We start from the raw sequence: 17995 nt of genomic DNA, 5'->3' as shown, positions 1-17995 counted from the left end.
GTAATAATGGCACAATGTTCCTCAAAACTCACATGTGGCCTTTACAATGAGTAAAGCTAACTGGTTACATGTTCATTCCATATTATAAAACAGGCCAGTCTTTGAGTCAATCATTGTGTGAACTGTTTTCCCCAATTGCCCTTTAAACATAAAGAACTGCAAAATACATTGGCACTTGGGAGGACAATGTACCTTGAAATTAAAAAAGCCCATGACTACTAATCACCATCACTGTGACACGAACAAAACACAACTAACTAAACAACATTACCAAGATTAAATAGAGCTAAAACCTCTATTAATTCTAAATGACAGCTATTTACACACACCCATACATATTTAATTTATTCAAGAGCAATTTATTCAAAGATTTCCCCAAGCCACAATGCTCAGTAGAAGATTTATGAAGTTATTGTTTTTTCTCTCTCAACTCAACAGTACATTACACCAGTCAGTGCACTATAGAAGTGCATTATTCCTCTTGTTGACTGCAAAATTCGATCGAAGAAAGAAAGGTTTTTTGAACTGCTGATTTAGAGAACATGCATAAAAACCCATGGAAATAATAAGATTTAGAGAACATGCATCAAAACCCATGGAAATAATAAGAGTTTTAAACAGTCAGATTATACAGCACTAAAACTGAACAAGTGAGATACATTTGAATATCCTTTGAGACGTTTTTTAAAAACCTTTATGTTTTGAATGTTCAGAGAACATTTAAGGTAACAATTTCAGGTTATCACTTTTTACAGTGTAGAATATTGATTAGCGTCTGTGTTCTGCTCTCTGTTTTCAGAGTTGCATCCAACTCTTGATATTATTAGTTGGTGTTTGTTATAAAACAGGATTAGTTACTCTTATATTTGCCTGTGAATGCATTCTTTCTGTGTCCATTATTCTTCACTATAGTTATCTCTCTTATCTCTTGTGAAGCTCTGGTTTGAAAACTGCCCATTCAATAAGCACACATCATTCTGGCACTTGTAATCGGCTCAGAATCGCCCCCGGCAGATCCCAACAGCAGCGGTGAAGCGGGCTGTTTTCTCACGCGTGGTTGTACAAAACAGCTCTACTTCATAATACATTGTTTATTCAGAGGGAGCTAAAGCTATAAAAGACTTACTTGCATGCACAGGAATCTTGTTATTCTATTGAGGCAGGTTATGATTATGAAATGCATGTTGTTTTTTTCTAGAAATATGTGTGGATTTGTGCTGGGAAACATGTCCCATAACTTAACTTTGCAACAAGGGTGTCAAACTCAGTTCCTGGAGAGCCACAGTCCTGCAGAGTTTAGTTTCAACCCTTCTCTACACTATTTTAAACTGCAAGTTTTTGAAAACGGTCTCCATGTCAACAACTAAAACGTGAAACTCTGAAGACGATGATGTCATGCACAATCGTATTACGTGTTCAGTCTATAGTGTTTCATCGCCATCTAATGGCCTAGCAGCAGAATACAGGGTTTTTAGTAGTTTTCGCCAAGGGGGTAATCCATCAGCCGGAAGTTGAAGCCTCGCGGGAGCCGCCATTGTAGCAGAACTTCATCTGCTGTTAGCATTCCATTGACTCCCATTCATTTTGGCGTCACTTTGACAGCAAATAACTTTACATCTGAGGTGTCCAAAGACTTCATTTGTCCATTATTTATTTCTAAATAAACACGACAATTTATAAAAGGCTCCATTACTTTGTATCTTACGTTATGGCCCCATAGAAGCCGTTTTTGTTAAAAACGGGGTAAAGGGGTTGAGTGTAACAGACGTAGGCCAATGAGAGCTGTGCGTGTAAACCTCACTCCCCTAATCTCAAGAGGCGCTCTAGCGACTGACGATAGAGACTGTGGTAGAGCAGTCGCCTCCCATGCCGATGGGCCTGGGTTCGCTTCTAGCAACGGTGCTAGAGACTGTGGTCTTTAGTATGCTTGTTAGAGCACCTGCCTCCCATGTGGGCGGTGCGAAATGGAGCGGCTACAAGAGCAACACTGATGAAAAGCTTTTTTTTAAAGATACCATTTCGTCAGTGTATTTCTGGATGCAGTCGACAGCCGTCAGATGGCCATGATCACTGCATCCGTTATTTGGGCTGGACCCATGCTGAAGCAGTTTTCATGGATGGTAAATGTTTACTGCAAGAGCATGGCCATCATAATGTTGCGGTCGTGACATTCTTGCTTTTTTAAGGAGAAAGGAGCCTTTTGAGGCTGAAGACTCACTTGGGCCTCCGCCATCAGCTGTGATTGCACAGACTGACGCTGCTGTGAACATCAGGCTCAAGTGGATGCCCTGCCCTGACAAGCGGTTTCCGGGCTAATAACGCTGCTCATAGCCACAGTCTACCCCAGTTCTTTTCTTCCTGAGGTGCAAGAAGGGTTCACAAAGTCATGGAAAGCTCTTTTTACTGTCAGAACACGCTTCAAAGGTTCTTTTGCCCTCACTTACCTCGACGGCGGGGCAGCCAGAAGGTATTCTGACGTTCCCCATGTTGAGCATTGTAGTGACTCAGATGATCAGACACACAATTATTTGTCATATTTTACAAATAATCCACAATTACCCTCACCCAACGAGAGAACCATGGGGTAGAGCTCTATACAACTATCCCCAAACTGCAGCTAACACCATGTAACAAAGACAAATCAAGATACAGTAAGACTGATTTCACTCTAAATTCACTTTGAAACAGACAAATGTACTATTTTTCTGTACAATCCAACCCTAATCCTATACTGTCTCTAAATAATCACTTGAGATCTGTAAAATCATGTATCCAATTTTCCTATGCAATCATATGTTATTTTACAGTATTTTGCGTATGTATTCATCTACACTCTTGGAATTAATGTTTTAGCCTTACTTAATCAAGATCATATGTGTATCATGTTTGGTATCTACGATTTTCTATTTTAATTTCTTGAATTTTCTTGAACTTCTTGAAGTGTTTAGTCTAGTTAATAAAGCCAAATGTAAAGTTGTCTGTGATTCATGCTCAATTATGCTATATTTTGGCTACATGCCCAGAGTATTTCTGTACAGTAAAAAAGTTATCACTCTCATGGTCCAGGAATAGCCTTTTTGGCAACACCGGGGAGGACCTTTTCTCAGCAGTCCTCGGCGGTGGAGAAACAGAAGGAAGGGGACGTTGCTCCACCTTGTAGCGATGCGTCACAAACAAAAACGGTTGTTCCCATGGTGCCCCTTCGAACTTTGCTAAGTTCGGACGAGTGGTTAACGCTTCCAACCGTCACTCTAGCTCATCTGAACAATTCGACTCGGCTATTCGTTTGAGTTGTGTGTCTCTGAGGAAGGGCTTGCTAGGGGCAGAGATAGTGAATGTCTTTGGTTAGGGTGCACATGTGCAGGTTCGGGGCCAGGTACAGCTGTGTGTCGCTGTCGTGGTGGGATGGCGCTACCCAGGGAGTAGGCAAGGTGTATTTGTAGAGGGACAGTTGGCATGGTGCTGGCGGAAGCCAGCATGGTTTGCACAAGGCTTAAGGGTATCAGGTACGGTGTAATTCTACCCATGGCTAAGCTGTGAATGGAGGAGTTCACCTCCCGCAGCATGTCTCTCATCAGGGCTGTGACCAGCGGAGTTTGAGCAAAGTCATTCTGGAAGACAGTAAACAGCTGTTTCATGGAGTTCACTATCTGTTTCAGCAGAATGCTGTGAGTGTTGTGAATTACCACAGTTCCCTTCAATGTCTTGCCGATGGTCTGCAGGGATGCACTCTGTGTGGTGAGTTGCTGTTTTAGCTGTGGGATCTCAGTCTGAATTTCAGCCACATGCCACCTCACGGTGCCTAGGCTTACTGCGTTGACACTGGACATACCCATGTTAAACAGGGTTCCGACAGCGGCGGCGGCTCCGAGCAAAGCTCCTAGGAACCGTTTGGTGTGGCGGTCGTGTCCGCCTAACTTAGCTGTTAAGTGAGTACCTCGGTCCAAGTTGACTCTCAGTGGCAGTCCGAACCTGGAGAAGAGTTGGTTCATCAGGAGGTATGCCGTGGTCTGGGCAGTGTTGTTGGGTGCTGGTAGACACTCTAACCACTTTGTGAACTGGTACACGACCATGAGGAAGTACTTGTTGCCCCTTGTTGACCTGGGCAGAGGTCCTACCCGGTCAATTTGGAGGTCTGACCATGGAAATGTGACTCCTCTGCGTTGCAGTGGAGCTCTGTGGTTTGGGTTTGCTGGTTGAAACTGGCAGCAAACCAGGCATTCTCTGACATATTCTGCCACGTCTTTCTGCATGCGGGGCCAGTGGGCCACTTGCTTCAGTGTCTCATAAGTGGCCCTGGTGCCGTAGTGTCCGGCACATGGTGCGTTGTGGGCATACATCAGCATGACCCCCCTTAGGCACTGTGGCACCAAAAGCTTTGGCGCAGTGATGTCATCAGGTGCATACCACAGAATGCATACCACACGCATCATGTGGTTGATGTCATGTAGACGTCTGAGGCACGGGTTATCTGTGAGTTCAGACGGTGCGATAGGGTGGTTGGAGGGGTCTTAGAGGTGGTTCAGAATAGTCTTTATGGATGTGTCAGAGGTTTGCATGTCCATTATGTCGTTATTTGACATCTGTGGAGCTAGCGTTAGAGGCTGTGAGGTTGGCACTGTTGCAGCAAAGGTTCATTTGCTATGGGTTATCACTGCAACGTTAAACGTAGGTGGGTGGGTTGGAGGTTACCATAGAGTGCCGTGCAGTGCAGTCTTGGCACGGGCATCAGTTTGGTCATTCAAGTCTTTGTCAAGGCCCGGTTGCCTTGAGTGTCCTTTCACCTTTTTCCAGTAGACAATCATGTTGTGTGTTCTTGTGATGTCATCGCATGCCTGGAACAGGTGTTGGTGTGTGACAGGCATGTTATTTGAAGTCTTAAAGCCATTTTGTTTCCAGCATGGAAGGTGGCATGTGAAACTGAGTCTGGCATAGTTAGAGTCTGTGCACATAAGGAGTTCTTTGATGTTGTGTCAATGCGATTTGCAGCGTTATGAGAATGGCTGCTACCTCAGCATATTGTGATGACTGCGGGCCCAACTTGAAGTGTTGTGGTGGGCACGGTCGGTCATTTACCCATAGTACGCCCGCACCTGCTTGGCGAGTGCCCTCTCGGTTGTAGGAACATCATCAACGTAGATAAGGTTACCTCTCATTCTGGCATCTGGGCATTCTTTGTTCAGGGAGCTGTTGACTTCAGCAGGTGAGTTGGCATAGCCGAACAGGCACCTGGTGAAAGTGAATTGTCTGTCTCCGAACGTGAAGGCTAGCTTGTGCTGATCTTCTGGATGCACAGGTATGGTCCTGAATCCAGAGGACACATCAAGTGTAGAGAAGTTTGTGGCTCCTCTGATTCTGGGTATTTCTTGCTCCAGCTTGGTCATGGGCCACCGGGACAGGGGCACCTGTTGATTCAGTTTCCTGTAGTCAATGGTGGGTCGCCACTTGTCGTTTGGTTTGAGGACGGGCCAGATGGGGGCAGAATAGGTGCTGTTGCATGAACGGATGACACCTTTTTCAAGCATGGATTCGATGATCTCTTGCACCGGTTCGTGTGAAGCGATGGGGATATTGTACTGCCTGATAAAAGTGGGAGGAGCATTAGGGTGCGTTGGGATGCGCACAGTGTGGAGTTCAGTGAGACCACAATCTAAAGAGTCTTTGGCAAAGGATGCTTTGAACTTGTAAAGGACTTGTCTGAGTCTTTGTAGATCTGCATCATCTTTAATTGCATCTTGCGTCTTTTAGAATTTGCTGAACTTGAGGCTGAAATCCTGGGTACGGCTCCTCTGTTGGTGTGTCGTCTGTCATGTCGGCAGGCAGAGGTGCAGCAGTGTCGTCAGTCTCGCGGGCAGGCTGTTTGGAGACTTTGTATACTGCAAGGTGTTGGTCCACTGTCAGTTCTGTTCTGCATACCTGGTCTTTGTCCATTGGCATGACCGAAGTGATGGAGATGAGTTTGAAGGGTGCTGTGAACACTGTGTTGTCTGTGTTCCCTTCGGGCATCATTGAAGATGGGATGGGCCCAATGATTGGTAATGTGAGTTCAAAATCAGGAAAGTCGTGGCTCACTAGCCACCCCACCCGATAGGCTTTTGGAATGGTGATGTCCATCGCCATGCAGTTGTTGAAGAGGATGTAGACTGCACGAGATGACACTTCAGTAAGAGGTGTGGCTTCCAGCGTGAGTCCAAGTTCAACACATTCAGGTGAAGGTTGAAAGAAGTCCAGCGTGTGGTTTAGGGTTTGACCACAACGCATGTTGAGCCGGACGGCGACCCCTTTGGTGTAAGCTGGTATCACAGTTTCCTGTTCGTTGATTAGGGTGCAAACCTCAGGAATGGTCTGACCTGACAGGAGGTTCTCAGTGCTGGTAGGAACAACAGGGGGCTGTAAAGTCAATGGGGCCATTAATGATGTCCACATGAGCCTTAAGGCGAGTCAGGCTGTCTGCTCCAATGTAGACATCAAGTGGGTAAGTGTTCATTTTTGAGGTGTACACTGGGTAGATCAGACTCATAGAACCAATTGTCAGGTGAATGGGAGCTACCAGTTCGAGCCGGATGTCGTTCTGGCTGTACGACTGCACATTCAGCTCACACGTTGGAGATGTCAGAGTTCAGAGATTTTGGTCCCAATTGTAGGAAATTGTGCTGTCTTGCTCAGCCTGTGCAGCTGTCAGCTGTGGTGGCTGACGAGCAGTGTTCTGGGTGCTTGGTCTTACGCATAGACACAGGATGTCGGGCTCATCCTTCCTGTTGTCTTCCTTGTGAGATTTTCTGTGCAGAATGTCTTTCAGCACCTTCAGGATCTCTGCTATCTCTGAAAGGCTGCACTGTTATAATCTGATGTGGGCTCAGACTTGGGCTTACTCATCGTTGAGAGGGCACGTTAAGAGGGGTTCCGATGCCGGCTTTCCAGGCTTGGTCCTCCGGACGATGTGGAACGGCTATTTCTGGTTTGCCGGCTGGCTTCCCAGGTGGCTCCACCCCTTGGGTTGTTGGATGGGTGTTGCCGGTCCCAGAATCTTTCAGAGCGCCCGGTCTGGTGCTCTGGATGAGCACCCTCACGGTTGTGCTGCCCTCTGCTGGCTTGGAGCTGTCTTGACTCTCTGGACAAAGGTCTGTGGTGTTGTGGGGCGCCCTCTAGAGTCAGCTCTGAATATTGTTCGGAGACAGGGAGGATTGTGTGGGTTTTCACAGTCTTATCGGACTCAGTCTTTTGCTTGACATAAGCTTTGTGGGCAAAGTCTCGTAGCTGTTGTGTAGATATGCTACGTGGACAGGCCAGGAGGCCCATGTGATGACTCACAGTGGGATGCAGATTTCGAAGAAACCGAGTTCTGAAGTTGAAATCCTCTTCCATACCTGGCTCGTTCCGTGCTCCGAAGTAGGCTTGTCGGAATCGGCCGTAGTAGGTCTGTGGGGTTTCAAGTCTTATCTGCTTGAGGTCCATGGCGATGATGAGCCCTTGGTCTGATTCTGGATCAGAGAATTCTTGGATCAAAGCTTGTCGCAGCTGCTGGTAGTCAGTTTTTACAGTCTCTGGTTGAAGGTATAGGAAGCTGCGCACGTCATGGCTAGACGTAATTCTTAGCAGGTAAAATCTGTCCCAAGTAGTTACATTGGTGACAGTCTGTAAATGAAAGTCAATGTCTTGCAGGTAGGCATGCCAGTTGTGGCCTCCTGCAGGGTTCGGAGTGAACGTAGGGATGTTTCTGGCCAGCTTGTCAAGTTCTTTGGGGGCCATGCCGTGGTTAGCGGCAGGGGTTGTCTGGAAGCTGGCTGGTGACATCTTGGGCAATGGGCTTTTAACCCCCCTTTCAGCTGTGAGTTTGTGGCTGAAAGGTACGTACCGGCTGGTTAGGGAAAACTTTGTGGTGTGCGTTTCCCTTTCCCGGTCATTCTGCAGTCTATAAGAGTGTTTCAACTCTTTGTGAACAATGTCAAGTTTGTTTTTTAGAACGTGTCTCTGCTGAGTAAGCTCGTGGATTTCAGCTTGGGCTGCGTGCAAGTGTTTTTTGCAGCCCTTGGCTTTAGCGTCTCTTTCTTTTAGTTCAGTCTCTGCTCTTGCAAGGAGAGCTTCACCTTGTCGGAGTTTCTCGTTGAGTTCCTCTCTGGCGTTTCTCTCCACTTGCTTTCTTTGGTCTGTGTCAAGACGAAGTTCACCCAGGGCCGTTTCAAGTCTTTCCGCTTCTTTCTGTAGCGATGGGTCTGTTGCATCCTCTGTCCCGCGCTGGTCTTGGGTCTCGCGGAGTAGTTGATCTAGACGGCTCTGCGCGTGGGCCTGGTTCCTCCGGGCCTCCTCTGCTTGAAGCTTTAGCGTTGCGGCTCCCTGCTCCAGGTTGATGCTGCTCCTTTCTCTGAGCCATGCTTGAGCGAGGTTTCCAACGATTTTGGCCCAGTGTTTGTAGTTGTAGCTCTGGGTCGGATCGTGGGCCATCAGCTTGTCCACGTCGGCTTCCTTGGGCAGGAAGAGGTCGGGAGGTTGTCCCAGTGGGCTGCGGGGCTGTAGGACCGGAACATACTGGCTAACTGTGGGCGAGAGGAACACAACACACACAAACAAAGAGACCAATGCAAATTCGTTCTAAGGTTAACAAGCTATACTCATACGGGCTATGCCGTTTATGAGGATTTTGGGGCTAACTGAAGTAAACAGGTAGCGGAGCCAATTAACTTGGGTCGACGAAGGACCCGCACTAGAGATTTGACAGGCAGTAGCCTAGCGGGTAACGTGATGACACCGGCCGCTTGGTTTGTCGCTCTATTATTTAGCTTCCTTGGTGGCTCTCAGAGGTTCTGTCTCTAGGTGAAATGAAAGGACCAGATCACAACAGAACAGAAAAATAGCAAGATTGAAAAGATTGAAGTAGAATCAAACAAAGAAGTAAATAAATGAATAGGTCTGAACGGGACAAACACTTAAAATATCCGGGAGATATCTAGTATTCTGTGGCTTATAGTAAGTGGAATGGGTTTTACTAAATTTAGTTTACCTGCGGTGAATTGAGGCCACTCTGGTGGGAACCCGCGGCTCAGTCAACTCCTCCGAGGGTTCCCAACACCTGACCGCAGTGTTCTCGGGCAACTTCGTTGTCTCCCTGTACCTTGCTGCGCCCTCTCAAACAACCTGACTTTAAACACAACCGGCACCCCAAGGTGTCAACCACCAGACGGCACGGCAAAGTGGATTTTCCCCAGAACCCTCAAAAAGATTTGCCCCTCTTTAGGCCTTGGTTTAGGTAATTATTCTAAAATTGCCTTGTGTGTCGACTGACGTGGTTGACGTTACCTTTTGGAGTTCCAAATTACTGATGTCGCAGTTGCGTGCCGCAGCAATGGTACGGGATTCGGGAGTGTCCGAAACTCACACACGGCCAGCGTAAGTACCGCCGGTCGGGTAACCTTGCTTTGGGATACCAATCAGAGAATACCGCAACTCACCACAGTGCTCTAGTGAATGCCACCTATAAATACACAAAGGTTAAACAAGTGAAACTTAAAGTGGATTAAGGATTCCTTGTTTAAACCAAATGGATTGATTTTTTTTTTCTTTTTATGTAGCAATAAGAGTCAAAGGTTTTACTAAATAATAATAAACAAAAGGGAAGTTATGATAATGATGGTATTTTATCAAAATAACCTAACCCCAAAAGAGAGAAATAGAAAATAAAGAAAACCAGATGGAACACAAGAGGAGGCAGGCTGTAGTGGCGTGTTGGTGCCACCAGGGTGCGTACTTCCTCAGTGGTGGTGCACCTGACTGAAGAGACAAACTTAATTCAATTTAAATTCAAAGAAGTTTAAATCAAATTTATCTAAGCATGCAAGAAGAATTAAGGAAAATCAGAATAATGTCCGATAACTACCAATGATAACAGTAAGGTATCATTAATAATTATGAAACAATCAAAAGAGAAAAGTAGAAATTCAATTCAATTCAATTCAAATTTATTTGTATAGCGCTTTTCACAATACACATTGTCTCAAAGCAGCTTTACAGAAAGTGCATTTCGGAAATGTACATAGAAAAATACAGTGAGTTAATCAAGTAGTAATTAATGGCATAACATATCGCCGGCTTTGAGTCGTCTCTTCACAGGCGTCGAGTCGTCTCTTCACAGGCGTTGGGGCATCTGAAGTCTCCGTGAGAGGCTGGATACAAACTGGAGCTGACGAACGCTATTTACCTCGGGACTAGCGTCCCGAGATAACAGCAGAAAGGCAGATGGGAAATAATTAGCATAGCTGATGTTCATAATGTTAATGCATTCGAACTGATTCAGCAGTAGTATTAAAGATTAAGTATTAAGTGAATGCTTGGTTAAAAAGATGCGTCTTTAATCTAGTTTTAAACTGGGACAGCGAGTCTGAGTCTCGAACAATATCAGGAAGGCTATTCCAGAGTTTAGGAGCTAAATGTGAGAACGCCCTCCCTCCTTTAGTGGACTTAGATATACTAGGAATGACCAGAAGCCTCGAATTTAGTGATCTTAAAGAGCGCGATGGATTGTATGGCGATAGAAGGTCTGTTAAATACACAGGAGCTAAACCATTTAGGGCTTTATAGGTCAGTAGGAATACTTTGTAATTGATATGTAACTTAATAGGTAACCAGTGTAGAGATGATAAAATAGGTGTTATATGATCATATTTTCTTGATCTAGTAAGAACTCTAGCGGCTGCATTTTGCACTAACTGTAGCTTGTTTATTGAGGATGCAGGAAAACCAGCTAATAAAGCATTACAGTAATCTAGTCTCGAGGTCATGAATGCATGAACTAACTTTTCTGCATCAGAAACAGATAGCATGTTACGTAGCTTAGCAATGTTTCTAAGGTGGAAAAAGGCTGTTCTTGTAATATATGAAATATGATTTTCGAAAGTCAAGTTGCGGTCTAGTATAACACCCAGGTCTTTTACTGTAGTGGATAAAGTAACAGGACATCCTTCTAAATTAAAGTTGTATTGTAAGGGATTTTGTGGGTAGTTTTTTGGACCAATAAGTAGTACCTCTGTTTTATCTGAATTTAATAGCAGGAAATTACACGTCATCCAGCATTTTATATCATTTAGACACTCTGTCAATTTAGATAAGTTAGTGTTTTCATCTGGTCGTGATGAGATATATAATTGAGTGCCATCAGCATTACAGTGGAAATTAATTCCATGTTTTTTTATAATATTACCAAGTGGCAGCATGTATATTGAGAATAGCAGAGGGCCTAACACCGATCCTTGCGGCACTCCATAGTCTACTGAAGTTATCTTTGATTTTTCCCCATTTAAACAGACAAAATGGTAACGGTCTGATAAGTACGATCTAAACCAGCTTAATGCCTGTCATTAAGAAATAAGCCAAGCAGGATGAAACACAGGAGGAGACAAACCGTAATAGTGGGTTTTCGCCACAAGGGGGCTCACTTCCTCCCTGTGGTTAACTTGGTTGAATCAGACACCTTAATTTAAGTTTAAATTCAAAGTTGTTTGAACCATTCATAAATACGCGTGTAAAAGGATTGAAGAATCAGGATGATATCCTATAATAATTACGATAACAGTTAAGTGTCATCAATAATTATAAAATAATCAATAGAGAAAAAGTAGAAATAAAACAATTCACAACGGAACTAAAGAGAGAGAAAAGAGAGCTGAGTGAACCGACTTAGCGACATCTTTGGACAGACCTCGTCTACATTTCTACAAGCAGGGGCTCCCCTTGAACAAGACGTGTTGTTGTCACAACAGACGCATTCAACAAGGGGTTGGGGTGCAGTATGCAATGGCCGAGCAGCTTTAGGACCTTGTACAGGGCCCAGGATGCATCAGCATTGGCACATCAGTTGCTGGCTGTATTTACCGCCCTGCGGAAGTTTTGGCCGTTGATCCAGGGCAAGTATGTGATTGTCCGGACCGAGCGGCAACCTTCCAGTCTCTCTCGTGAAGCCAACACGGAAGTGACTTAAACTGTAGTTCATCGAATGGCCGCTAGAGACAGGCTCCAAAAGGGAGTCAATTACCAATTTTTGCTAGCAGCCACTAAAGCTAAGCAGGGTTAAGTCTGGTCAGTACCTGGATGGGAGATCTTCTGGGAAAACCAGGTTGCTCCTGGAGGAGGTGTTAGTGAGGCCAGCAGGGGGCGCTCACCCTGTGGTCTGTGTGGGTCCTAATGCCCCAGTAAAGTGATGGGGACACTATACTCTCAAAGAGCACCGTTCCTTCGGATGAGACGTTAAACCGAGATCCTGACTCTCTGTGGTTAAATCCTTAACCACTGTGGTTAAACTTAAATCCTGGCTAAAATTGCCCAGTGGCCTCTGTCCATCATGGCCTCCTAATCATCCCTATATATATATATATATACTAATTGGCTTCATCACCCTGTCTCCTCTCCACAAATAAGCTGGTATGTGGTGGGTGTTCTGGCGCATTATGGCTGCAGTCGCATCATCCAGGTGATGCTGCACATTGGTGGTGGTTGAGGAGATTCCCCCTTCTATGTAAAGCGATTTGAGTGCCGAGAAAAGCACTATATAAATGTAATGAATTATTATTATTATTATTATTATTATTATTATTATTATTATTATTATACCATATATCCCCCATGTTAAACTGCCCAACTTTACGGCAGAATTTATTTTTTACAGCCTGGTACAACAATGGGTTTAGGTCTAGCTAATTTTGCCCTTCATGAATTTTTTATAACTCATCCATTTAAATTATATTAAAGTTCTGCATAATTAAGGGCGTGGCCACTTGAGTGAAAGGTGGTGCTGTCACTAAGGACTGTTTGTATGCTGTTAGCTGTCACGTCACCTCAGCTTATTCCAGCTGCTGAACTTGCCCTCTCTGTCATGTTTGTGCTTTTTTCGGGATTACTTCATACAATTTAATACACGCATTATACCTTTTCCCACGCCTTTGGATTTCATCGTTGTCGTTGAGTACCAAGAGAACAACCGTTGCTGTTTTTCAGTGGTTTTCCTCTGTGAACATGCACTAATAATAATAATTCATTAAATTTATATAGCGCTTTTCTCTGCACTCAAAGTGCTTTACATGGAAGGGGAATCTCCTCAACCATTAATGGTTTTCTGACAATTTCGTTGCTTTTTGGAGTTTTCAGATTTAAAAACGTCTATAGCGTCTATATATAGAGGCTACACTCGTTTTGCGATACCGTTGCTCTCACGAAACAGACAGACTAGATATGCTTATTTAACTTTTTAGTGTAAAAAAAAAACCTTGTGCGCATAGTGAAATCCTGCAGGTGTCAGTTGCTTATTCTCCATGCAATAAATGCACATCCTTGATTGAGCGTGGATTTCTAGCGTGTTTACTTTTTTAATATCTTTGGTTTTACCCATTTGAGAGACGGCCAAAATCAGAATTTACAATGGCTCTCTACAAACTTGACGTGTGCTGTCGCACTGACTGACATGTATGCGCACAAATCACTGTCTCACATACTGTAACGGCAAAGACCACGGAAGCAAAGATGCAAGTGAAGAGTGTTTATTCTCAGTTCACGGTCAGAAGACACAAAACACAATACTCAGTCCACGGTCAGATAAACACACAACAATATACTGGTGACGCAGGGACGAGATGGTCAGGAGTCCGGTGAACAGTGATGAAGTGCAGTGAAGATCCAGGTGAGGTGATGTAATCCACGGCCGGTGATAATCCCACGGGCTCTAGTCCAAGTGCGGTGACACCTCTGGACGAAAGCGTGAGCGGAGGGAACCGCGACCTCGGATTCCAGACTGGGAAAAATTGGTGGCTGGTATCCTATACTACACTCAAACGGAGACAGACCCGTAGCTGACACTGGTAACATATTGTGGGCGTACTCCACCATGGACAGTTGTTGGCTCCAAGAGGAAGGATTCTTGGAAACCAAATATCGTAACACCCTTTCCAGATCTTGGTTGGCTCTCTCGGTTTGACCATTGCTCTGGGGATGAAACCCTGAGGACAGACTAACAGTCGCTCCCAGTAATCTACAAAACTCTTGCCAAAATTTGGACACAAACTGGGGTCCTCTGTCGGAAACCACGTCTGTCGGGAGGCCATGAATACGAAAGACGTGATCTACAATTATCAACGCTGTCTCCTTAGCTGAGGGTAATTTGGGTAAGGGGATAAAGTGAGTCGCCTTCGAGAATCGGTCCACCACGGTTAAAACCACCGTGTTACCCTGAGAGGGTGGGAGGGCGGTGATAAAATCTAGAGCGATATGGGACCAGGGTCTCGAAGGGACAGGCAGCGGTTGAAGTAACACATCTGGAGGTCGATTGGAAGTCTTACCCGTGGCACAAACTGAGCAAGCCAAAACAAAACTGTGAATGTCACGAGCCATACGTGGCCACCAGAATCGTTGCTTGACTAAAAAGCTAGTACGGTTGACTCCTGGATGACAAGCCACGTTGGAAAAATGCCCCCACTGAATAACGTCAGACCTTAATTCCTCTGGCACAAACAAGCGATTCGGCGGGCAACCGGGCGGAGGCATTACCCCTTCTAAGGCCGCCTTGACCTTCGACTCGACCTCCCAAACGAGTGTGGAGATAAATAGATTCCCCGGTAAAATGCACTCGGGAGTAGACGGGCGTTCGGATCGATCAAAAATGCGTGACAAAGAATCGGGTTTGATGTTCTTGGAACCCGGGCGGTACGAGAGAGTAAAGTCAAAACGTCCGAAAAAAAGTGCCCACCGAGCCTGCCTAGAGTTCAATCTTTTAGCAGTTCTGATATATTCCAAATTCTTATGGTCGGTCCAGACGATAAAAGGTACCCCCGACCCCTCCAACCAGTGACGCCATTCCTCCAACGCTAACTTGACTGCCAACAACTCCCGGTTACCAATGTCATAATTGCGTTCGGCAGGGGATAAACAATGAGATAAAAACGCGCATGGATGTACTCTGTCGTCTGTGGGAGAATGCTGAGATATCACCGCTCCTACCCCCACCTCTGATGCGTCAACCTCCACCACGAACTGACGTGATGGATCAGGGGTAATAAGGATAGGGGCCAAAACGAAGCGGTCCTTTAGTTTGGCAAACGCTGGCTCCGCAGCGTCTGACCACCTGAACGTAGTTCTGGGGGAAGTCAAGGCTGTCAGAGGCGAGGCTAGTTGGCTGAAATTGCGAATAAAACGCTGGTAAAAGTTGGCGAATCCCAGAAACCTCTGTAGGGCCTTACGGGAATCTGGACTTGGCCAATCTACCACAGCCTTAACCTTCTCGGGATCCATGCGAATTCCCTCAGACGACACAATGTATCCTAGAAATGGAACAGACTGTGCATGAAAAACGCATTTCTCTGCCTTGACAAAAAGCCCATTCTCTAGCAACCTCTGAAGCACTCGTCGGACGTGCTGCACGTCTTCCTGGAAAGAAGATGAAAATATCAATATGTCATCCAGGTAGACATAAATGAACTGATCGACCATATCTCGCAGCACGTCATTGACGAGAGCCTGGAAGACTGCTGGGGAGTTGGACAGCCCGAAAGGCATGACCAAGTATTCAAAGTGTCCCCTAGGGGTGTTAAAAGCAGTCTTCCATTCATCCCCCTTTCTAATGCGGACCAAATGATAAGCATTACATAGATCCAATTTCGTGAAGATAGACGCTCCCTGCAACCTCTCGAAAGCAGAAGATATCAACGGTAAAGGATACTTATTCTTTACCGTGATGCTGTTCAACCCTCGGTAATCAATGCAAGGTCGCAGAGATCCGTCTTTCTTCCCCACAAAAAAGAACCCCACCCCCGCTGGAGAAGAAGAATGGCGGATGAACCCAGATGCTAGAGAATCAGAAATATATTTCTCCATAGCCTCCCTCTCTGGGACAGAAAGTGAATATAACTTGCCCTTAGGCGGAGACTTACCTGACATTAAGTCTATAGCACAGTCATAGGGACGATGCGGAGGTAGAGAAGCAGCACGAGACTTACTGAACACTTCCTTCAGGTCCAAGTACTCCGCGGGCACGTTAGATACCTCCACTGCCTCCTCCTGAAACACAGAGACAGCAACAGACGAACAGGCAGACACAAGACAAGACTCATGACATTTACCACTCCATTCTAACACTGATTTCTGTTGCCAGTCAATTCTTGGATTGTGTTCAATTAGCCAGGGTTGTCCCAGAACCACGGGTGCGAGTGGTGAGTCCATAATGTAGAAAGAACATGTCTCAGCGTGGTTGCCAGATGTAATCAGGGTGATGGGTCCGGTGATGAGTGAGATGGTAGGTAGATCTTGACCGTTAAGTGCTTGAACTGCAATACTACTGGTGAGGGATAGAAGGGGAATGTGAAATCTTGGTCCAAAGCAAAACCATTGTCCATGAAGTTACCTTCAGCCCCAGAATCCACCAGTGCTTGACAGTCGTGATTGTGGCCTGTCGATGTATCGATGTATATGAAGTCTTCTCAGTGGAGATCCCACCCGACAGTAGCCTCAATCTTACTGTCGGGCTTGGCCTTTTACTGGACAGCCGTATGCGAAGTGTCCAGCGGCCCCGCATTAAAGGCATAGTCCTTGGGATCTCCGCCTCTCCTTCTCCTCCCGGGAAAGCCGAGCTCGTCCGACCTGCATGGGCTCGTGATCGTAGACGGGGCTGACCGCGTTTCCCGCCGCAGGATCGTAGACTCTCAACTCCTCCCCTGGCCCGATTCGTTGGTGTTCTGCGTTCCACTCTCGCTAGTCGTGCGTCTACACGAAGGGCCAGATCAATGAGTCCGTTCAGAGATGTGGGGAGATCCAGGGCATAGATCTCCCTTTGAACGCGGTCAGCCAGCCCATGCAGGAACATGCCCCACTGCGCCTCCTCGTTCCAGTGACACTCTGCCGCCAGGGTTCTAAATTCGATGGAGTAGTCCGATACTGATCTTTCTTCTTGTCTTAACTCCGCGAGCATCCGGGCCGCCTCTCTCCCGGCAACCCCTCGGTCGAACACCCTTTTGATCTCGTCGGAGAGTGCCTGGAACGAGGCACAGCATGGATCCTGGTTCTCCCACACCGCCGTTCCCCAGAGTGCCGCTCTCCCAGTCAGTAACGTGAGCACGAAGGCTTCCTTGGATCTCTCATGCAGGAAGGTGCGAGGCTGCAGGGCAAAGTGCATAGAACATCGTGTTAAGAAGGCACGACAAAAACTAGGCTCACCATCGTAGGTTTGTGGGATGGGTAGGCGGGGTTCTGACTGGGAGGCTTCCGCAGGTGGTATGAGAGGAACGGCCGGTGTGGGGGGCGCAATGGGACCACGTAGCTGTTGTATCTGCTGGGAGAGCTCGGACACCTGCGTCACCAGCACTTGAACGGCGCGTCCCATCTCGTTAATGTTCTTCTCCTGAGTGTTCATGCGCTGGATGCTGGAGTTTACAAACTCCTCCAATGGGTTCGCCTCACTCGCTGCTTCCATAATGCGTCAGATCGTTCTGTGTCGGCAAAGACCACGGAAGCAAAGATGCAAGTGAAGAGTGTTTATACTCAGTCCACGGTCAGATAAACACACAACTATATACTGGTGATGCAGGGACGAGATGGTCAGGAGTCCGGTGAACAGTGATGAAGTGCAGTGAAGATCCAGGTGAGGTGATGTAATCCACGGCCGGTGATAATCCAAGTGAAACACGAACAAGACACGAGCTGAAACGCCGAAGGGAGGGACCAACACACACGAGGGACTTCATACAACGATCTGACAATGAGAGGAGAAAACGGTGAGCAATATATATGTTCCCGAATGAGCTGCAGCTGCGGAGTGTGATGATGATCAGCTGGATCGCTGATCAGCTGAATGAAGTGGTAACGCCCATTCATACACACCCACACGGATAACAACAGAAACACGAGACAAGAAGGAGTCAATGATTTATAAACCGTGACACATACACGTTTAGAGCAATATGGTAAGTTAGTGCATAGTACATTTTTAACTAGCAGAATAATACATCACGAGTCACGACACACATAGGCT

General features: G+C 46.2%; 1 protein-coding gene and 1 long non-coding RNA gene across 2 annotated transcripts in view; one reads left to right on the top strand and one right to left on the bottom strand.

Annotated features, from left to right (window-relative positions):
- flvcr2a (FLVCR choline and putative heme transporter 2a) overlaps positions 1 to 17995 on the top strand; it is a 94551-nt gene that overhangs the window by 31530 nt on the left and 45026 nt on the right. The window lies entirely within an intron of this gene.
- The window catches only part of LOC143746613 (uncharacterized), a 299149-nt gene that overhangs the window by 241569 nt on the left and 39585 nt on the right, over positions 1 to 17995 (bottom strand). The gene's annotated exons all lie outside the window — the stretch shown is intronic.

The sequence above is a fragment of the Siphateles boraxobius genome, unplaced genomic scaffold, assembly GCF_051911475.1.
Source record: "Siphateles boraxobius isolate OS27281-9 unplaced genomic scaffold, OSU_SipBor_1 22, whole genome shotgun sequence".
NCBI classification, from domain to species: Eukaryota; Metazoa; Chordata; class Actinopteri; order Cypriniformes; family Leuciscidae; genus Siphateles; species Siphateles boraxobius.
Note: the sequence above shows the minus strand (reverse complement) of the source record. Positions and strands in the feature narration are given on the sequence as shown.